Source organism: Cyrtonyx montezumae, unplaced genomic scaffold (assembly GCF_038088225.1).
Source record: "Cyrtonyx montezumae isolate F1298 unplaced genomic scaffold, pur_monq_1.0 scaffold_51, whole genome shotgun sequence".
In the NCBI taxonomy this organism is placed as follows: Eukaryota; Metazoa; Chordata; class Aves; order Galliformes; family Odontophoridae; genus Cyrtonyx; species Cyrtonyx montezumae.
In genome coordinates, this window is record NW_027072058.1 from 23,502 (window position 1) to 31,052 (window position 7,551).

Here is a 7,551-nt window from a genome sequence, read left to right on the forward strand (position 1 = left end):
CAGTCAGAGGAGTGCTGGGGCTGGATGCTGGGGCCTGCTGGTGCTCCCTACTGCCATAGCTCCCGGTGCATGCAAGGCTGAGGGTTAGGACAGCATCCCCCCCACCGTGTACTGTATGACCCACCTCGCTGTGGGTCCTGGCTGTGTGAGCTCAGCACGGCTCCGTTGCACGCACGTTTCCCAAAGCAACGGGAAGGACAAGGGCAGGGGGAAGAGAGACACTGCAAGTTTTAACCTAACAAGGCAAAGTTTGCATCTCCTCCCACCCCACACCGATGGGGGACCGCCGGTCCCGCGTTGTTAATTCCAGTCATTCCGTTTCCTGCACTCCGTGTACTTCTCCCCGGCACCGCTTGCCCTGTGCGTTTGATCTGCGAGTACCAAAAGTAGCGCCTCGGGCTGCGACATCGGCATCCTCGGTCGCCATAGGAACGGCAGCCGGGCTCCCCCGTGCCCCCATCCCCCGCGGCCGCGCTGCCGGGATGCACCGCTGCCTCTGAAGCTGCTCATCAAGGCCGGGACACGGCCCCACGGCCGAAAGGAGACGAGTTTTTGTCTGAGCCGCGGAGCACAAAGCAGAGGTTATTGGTGTCAGAGAGCTCGGGGCTGAGCGAGGAGGAAAGGGGAGAGCTGCACACGGGAGAGGAGGAGGAGGAGGAGGAGGGGGAGGCCGCAGTCACAGTCCCTGGAGCTCGGGGTGGGCTTTGCTGCTCTGCTGCTGACGTTGTTTCCCACCTGCAGGATGGGGCTGCTAGCTGCTGCAGCCCCTCAGCCCTCCCCCCGCTGTGCGACGGCTGTGTCCGTGTGCTGAGTTCTGCCCCACTGTGTTCAGCCCCACACATTCCTGCGCATTTTGGGGTCTCAGCCAAAGCGGGGCACCCCAAGAAGCTCTCCCTGACGGCACACAGGGCTCACAGCTCTGTGCAGCCCGGTGTGGGGACACGGGGCAGTGTGCTCCCCCAGGCAGCACTGCTCACAGAGCACCCCCTCCTCCAGCTGCAGCTGGCCCGGTGTCCCCGTGCCGCGGTGGTGGCACTGCGTGCTGCTGTCCTGGCTCCCTGCAGCACCGTGATTGACGCCCGCTTCCCTCCGCAACACCTCCACTTTCTAATTGCTGACAGTTATTTACTGTAAAGACAGGAGCACACGCACCACCGGCTCTGACAACTCATGTCAAAACCCCGCAAGAAACCGTGTTTGGATGTCTTTATTTGTTTCCCCCTCCTTTCCCACGCACATCCTCTCCCCCCTGCCCCTCCCCCCCGCCCCATCCCGGCCATGCAGAGCTGGGGCTGCCCGGTGCCCACAGCCCATCCACGCCTCGCTGGGTGCTGATGGACGGAGCCCTCCGTCGCCCACGTGAGGATTTGCTGTCTCTCAGCCCCTCTCTGTTCCGACATAATTGGTTCTGCTCCGAGCAGTAAACAATGATGTGCGACGCATGAGTGAGCCCTAAACAGCACCTACACGCAATTAAAATAATTGGGCGCATGCCTCGGGCCGATTTCAGCCCCCCTGTGCTGCTTTTCTCCCCTTTTTCTCCCTTCTTCTTCCCACCAGGATCCCGTGGAGATGGTGCTCCGCTGCCCCCAACGCTGTGCCACAGACCCACGGAAATAATGACGGCCCCGGGGAGCATCCCCACGCCTCGCTTAAAAATGACACAGCTCTGTTTAGACGAGGTAACCAGAGGCCCCTCCGGACGGAGAGGAGTACAGTTTTTGTGTTTAATGATTCCATAATCTGATATAATATCGGGCCTGTAAGACATAATGAAGACCTGGGGGAGTTTACATCTTTGCAGCATTAAAGGGCCTCAGCTCGGGGACGCGGACAGGTGGAGGTTTGGACTTTGATGCAGTCAAACATGGTTTTATTTTTTCTCGGCGTTTGTTTGACACGATCGAGAGGGAATCCGGGAGAGGAGAAAAATGGTTGGGAACGGCTCCCAGCAAACGGGGGGGCTCACGCGGGGTGCGACGGGAGAGCTGTGCTGGGGGGGGAGAGGGGGTCCGCGTGGGGGCAGCGCTCGGGTGACCGTGGAAGTGATGCTCACCCAAAACACGAGGGCGGTGCGGGAGCAGCGCTGTCGGGATGCATCCCCCTGTGCCCGTCGGCCCCGTGGCACCGCGGTGGGGGTGGGGGTGGGGGTGGGGAAGCCCCGGTGCAGCCCCACATCGCTCCCGGAGCCGTCCGCGCCGGGGTTCCCACATCCGCGTGCGTTTGCGGTCTCAGTGCTTCCAGATAACCTAATCCCATTTAGGCTCGGAGAGAGCTTGCAGATTCCTCCCCGGGGAGAGCAAGCCGCGCCGCGGGGGGGGGTGGTCTGTAATGAATTCCGATCATTCCAGCACAAAGGTAGCTTACAGGAGCGCTTGCTGCAGAAAATATTAGGGTCGCTGCCCTATCATCCCTCAGAGACATCAGTTGTAGCTCAGTGATTCCGGGCTGCTGACAGGCGGGCGGCCCTGGGGGGGCAGAGCTGGCCGCGAATCCCGGCTCTCTCCTTCCTGAGAAATGGGATTGCTGCCAGAGGGCTCCGATGGGGGCGGGGCGGCCCCCGGACCCCGCTCTGCCCCAACCTCGTTACTGATTTATTGATCCGGATTTCAGCAGCTCCTCGGGAGTCCCATCCCGGGGGGGTGGGGGGGGGAGCAGAGACCCCTCCTGCGATGGGTTGGGGGGGCCTGGAGAGCACGGCCCGCCCCAACCTGGATGCCCTGGGGGCAGTGGGGTGGGTTTGTGCCAGGGGCTCTGGGAGCAGCTGTGGCCCTGACCCGCACGCAGCCCCCACGCTGTGCCCCCCCCGAGGCCGGTTCCAGCTCCCTGCTCTCCTTTCCCTCTCCTCTGTATTTATTTTATTTATTTTTTCCTACGTGGGCAACGAAGTAATGAAAGCTGCCCCCTCCAAGAAGGGCTTTAATACGGCTCCGTGTCTGGGCCGGGATGTTTCACCTCGGGAGCTGCCAATCCGTCTCTGTCAAGCTGTCAGCCGTGATGTGTCTGCGCAGTGGCTGCAGCCGCGCTGCAATTCAAAGTGGATTAACTCTTTGGGCTGCCCTGCCCTCCTCCCCTTCCCATTCCACTTGGGTGGGTTCAGGCCAAACAGAAAACGCTTCTCCCCTGTGCTTTCCATATTCACGAGCTCCCGAGGCGCAGCTGGGTGCCCGCGGTGCTGCTCTGTGCTCCCTGATGGGAACGGGGCTGAGCAGCAGCCTCACCCCTCCCCCCCCCACCCCTCGTGCTCTTGGCCGTGGCTGCTGGGATGCAGTGGGGATGCAGTGGGGTGATGGCTTCAGCTCCAAGTCATTGCTCCCTGCCCTCAGTGAGGACCCTGGGGATGTCCCACAGCCTCAGACCTGAGCCACATCCCAGCGTGGGATATCTGCCGTGCTGGGAGGGGCCGTGGGGTCGGGTGGGGTCAGCTCTGTGCCCACAGCTGTGCCCCGTGGCACTGTGCTGTCCCTGAAGCACTGCGTGTCCCTGGGAGTGGAGAGGTGATGGTGACGTGCTGCCCACCCCCACTGGGGCTAAGGACCCCCCCCAAGATGTCCCACTGAGCCGTAGCCACCTCACCCCCACCCCTGGGCCGGGCCGGGGGGGCCTCTTTGTTTTGCTTCCCCACGCTGTAACTCTTCCCCCAAACAAAGGATTGGGGCCGGGGGTCCCAGGGCCGCCCCCGCCCGCAGCCGAGGGCTGAGCACTAGGGGGGGGTGTTGGACAAGCAATGCTGCCGGGCACAGAGCCCCGGGCACGGCTCCGGCCTCGGCCCGGCTTTGGGGCCAAGAGCCGACGGTTTGGGACTGTCCCTCCGGGGTTTTACAGCGATAGCTGCGCCGGAGCCGCCGCTGTTATCACCCAACAAAGCGGCCCCCCCCCCCCCCCCCAACTTCGACAGCAGAAAGTCAGCGGGCTGCTCGCTAACGGGGCACAGCTCTGGGCCTCATGAGCTGCTCCTTCCTCCCTCTGTCCATCTGCCTGTCCATCTGTCTGCCCACCGCAGGCACAGCCCTGGCCCTGAGCAACGCAGAGCTGTGCACCCACCTGCCCCCCCACAACCCCTATGGCACCCGGAGAGAGGTCCCCGCCTGCCTCAGTTTCCCCTCCCAGCAGGGTGGGTCGGGCAGGGACTTCCAGATCCAAATCCATCAACCCGAAGGTGTCGGCTGAGTTTGCATCCAGGTGGAGACACGCCTGCATGGCCCAGGGGCTGCGCTTTGGGAATGTCAGCAGATCCCTCTCTTGGAGCAGTGGTGTGATGCTGCTCGGGGTCCGGCACCGCAGACATCGCTGCCTCAGTGCCACGGAGCAGCACTGGAGCCAAAAGGAGCCGCGCTGTCCCTGGTTTGGAGCTGGGGGTGCTCCGTGTGCAGCTGATTTCGGGGCTGGGGGCATTAATGAGTGTCTGCACGAGAGCTGTGGGTGTTCCCTGCTCTGTGTTTCCGTGCTTGAGGTGTCCCACCCTGCAGGGAGCGTTCCCAGGGTGGGTCCGGGCAGCAGCTCCGGGCACGGAGGCACAGGCTGAATCCTGCACTGCTGCATCTGCTTCCTTGCAGGGGGGGGGGGCTCCTCCGTAGGGCTCAGGGACAGCTTCATGCAGCCACACCGGATTCCCTTTGCACCTCCACGCACCGTTGGGTGCCCCTGAGTGCAGCTGAGCACCGGGTGCTCCTCGCCCTGCATTGCCGTGGGACGGCTGAGGGTTGGAGAAGCGTTGTGCGGGGTGCTGTGCCCCGAGGCCGTGTGCCATGTGCTGTGTGCCATGTGCTGCAGCAGAGGGCAGCGGCACAGTGCCAGCCCGGCCATGCACGGGAGCACTGCCATCAGCGGCAGCACGGCTCAGGGGAGCAGAGAGGCCCGAGCTGACAGCAGACGCTAATGAGCCGGCAGTAATGCACTCGTGGCTGTTCATTACTTTGGGGTTTCTGACATTTGGGTCACTTAATGGATTTGTTTCCTTCCCTCTCCGTATCCTCCCCCTCCCCTTCTGTGGCTGCCTGGGACCAGTTGTAAATTAGCCCTTAATTTCTCACATGTGGCTTTACTTAAGCAGCATCCCCCCCCCCCCCCCCCCTACACACACTTCATGGCCACTTCAAGAGCTCTGCCAGGGTGGGCACTTCTGGGGGGAACCCCACATCCAGGACCCTGAGCTGGAGCAGAGCCCAGTGCTGCTGGGACCCCGCATTGCGTCTGCGCGAGGGCTGCGGGATCTGCACTTCGGGGCCCCTCTTCCTGTTGCAGCCCTATTGCAGCCCCATTGCAGCCATCCCCACGGACCGCCTCCATCGGCGCCGGCGCCGGAGCTGTGCCGTGCCCAAACCTTTCTGCTCCGACTCTGTGCCTTTAGAAGGGGGGAAGTTTGTTGTCGTTGGGTTTTCTTTTTCTTTTTTTCTCTTTTGGCTTTCAGTAGCAAATATTTTCCGTAATTTCTGGGTTGCTGCAATTAAAGCTGTAGAAGACGGGTGGAAATTATACCTCCCTGCTACCAACCTCGTCCTCCCCCCCCCCCCCCGCCTTCTCCCCCACCCCCGGAGTAGCTGGGGGCTGGAAACCTGAGGACTTGCAGTAATTAAGGCAAATAGTTGTTTTTTGTTTGGGAAGAAAAAACAAGCTAAAAGCCGTTAGAAAGAAAAGAAGGAAAGCCAAAAGAAAGCGTTTTCCTTCCAATCCCCACCAACCCGGGAAGGAAAAGTCGCTCCACTCAAAGCTGGGCTGGGTAGGAACCGAGCACCCCCCTGCTCACACCCTGCACCCACGAAGCAGCCCCATCCCCCCCTCCCCCATCTACCACCCCAGTCCTTGGGAGGAGCATCCCTGGGTCCCCCGGGGGGGCTGCTGCCCTCCACCCTCTGCACTGTGGGGTCCCTCTATGTCGGGGTCCACGCAGGGAGGGCTGCGGGGCCGGCAGCATCCCGGAGAGGCTTTTAGTGGCTTGGCTTGATAAATGAAAACAAATAAACGTGATAGACAAGTGGACAGCTTTATGATAGCTTCACACTGACAGGGAGAAAGATTGGTTGTCGGTGGCTTGATAGAGAAATATCTCGATGGGAGTCGGATGGAGGGATGGATAACCTTGATGGCAGAGGATGAGGAGCTCCTGTGCTGAGGACGCTCTGGCAGCGCCGCTCCGAATGATTCTGCCTTTATTTGTTTTACTTTTTGGCGGGGGGGGGGGGGGGGGGGATGCCGAGCGCCAGAGTTCATCGAGTGTTTTCAAAACAGATTTGCTAAATAAATAATGACGCCGGGGCCCATATTTTATTTATGTCCCACCTTATCTACATGCAGCATCGGAGGTGTTTCACAATGGACCTCGTTCTCCCCCTCAAAGCCAAAAAACCCCAAACCGAGCGTGTCAGCCACAGATGGCTTTATGAGGATGTGGGGATGCTGCAGCATGATGACACGATGCTGGGCCACGAGTGGGATGTGTCCGTGGGGACCCCACGCGGCATCTGGGAGTGCAGGGACACCTCTGTGACCTCAGCACTGAGCTTCAGGGCCCCTCAGTGTTGGGGACAGCCCCTATGGGGCTCACGTGGGGTGTGAGCATGGCGACCCCTGTGCAGGGACACGGGGACGTGGGGACACAGGGACACGGACGGGGCTGAGGGGCCGTGTCACTGCCATCAGCACTTTCCCGGAGCTCGACAAAGGAAAGCGATACGTTAATGCAAATGATTGTTTAATTTTATCCACGGATCGGAGGTGAAAATATGTATATGCATGCACGGCGGGAGCTGCTCGCCTCTCCGCCCCGTCTGTCCTCGGGATGCAGTGTGTGTCCACCCGCCCGTCTGCCCGCCCCAGGCCTTGCCCTTGCTGCATGCCCTCGCTCCCGGAGCTTTGCAGGGAACATTCCTGCTCCCAACCCCCCCGTGTGAGCCCCCACCTTCTGCATCCTGAGCCCCGCGGGGCAGAGTGCGGCCCCGACCCCTCCGCACTGCAGTGACCCCACGCCCCCCCGAGCACCCCAGCACTTTGCCGCCAATTCCCCGCTGGGGAGAGCAGCTCAGCACTGAACCCCACCCACTGCACTCGCACGGCGGCCCCACGCTCCCCAGTGGCAGTGCACAACCCCCGCACCCCCCCTTGCAAAGCACTCCCTTGCAATCCACACCCCCCGCACCCCCCGTTTTGCACCGCACGACCTTCGCACCCCCCCCAGCGCTCTCCCACCCTTTCCCACGCCGCCCCCCTCCGGTTCCCCCTCCCCACGCGTGACCGCTCGGGGCACCGCCGGGGCTCCGCCCTGGGCCGGTGTCGGGCGCGCGCCGCGGCCGTCGGTGGCAACAATGTGGCGGGGGCGGGACCGGCGGCGGCGCGGGGCGGGGCGGGGCTGCGCGGGGCGGGGCGGCGCGGGGCGGGGCGGGGCGCGGCGCAGCATGGAGCGGCGGCACTGAGCGCGGGGAGCGGCGGCCTCCGGCCCGGCCTTTGTCTCTCCGGTGCTCCCGGGCAGCGCGGCGGAGGGCGGAGGAGCCCGCGGGGCCGGGCCGAGCCCCCCCACCCCCTCCCCCAGCGCTCCGCCCCGCAGCGCTCCGCGCC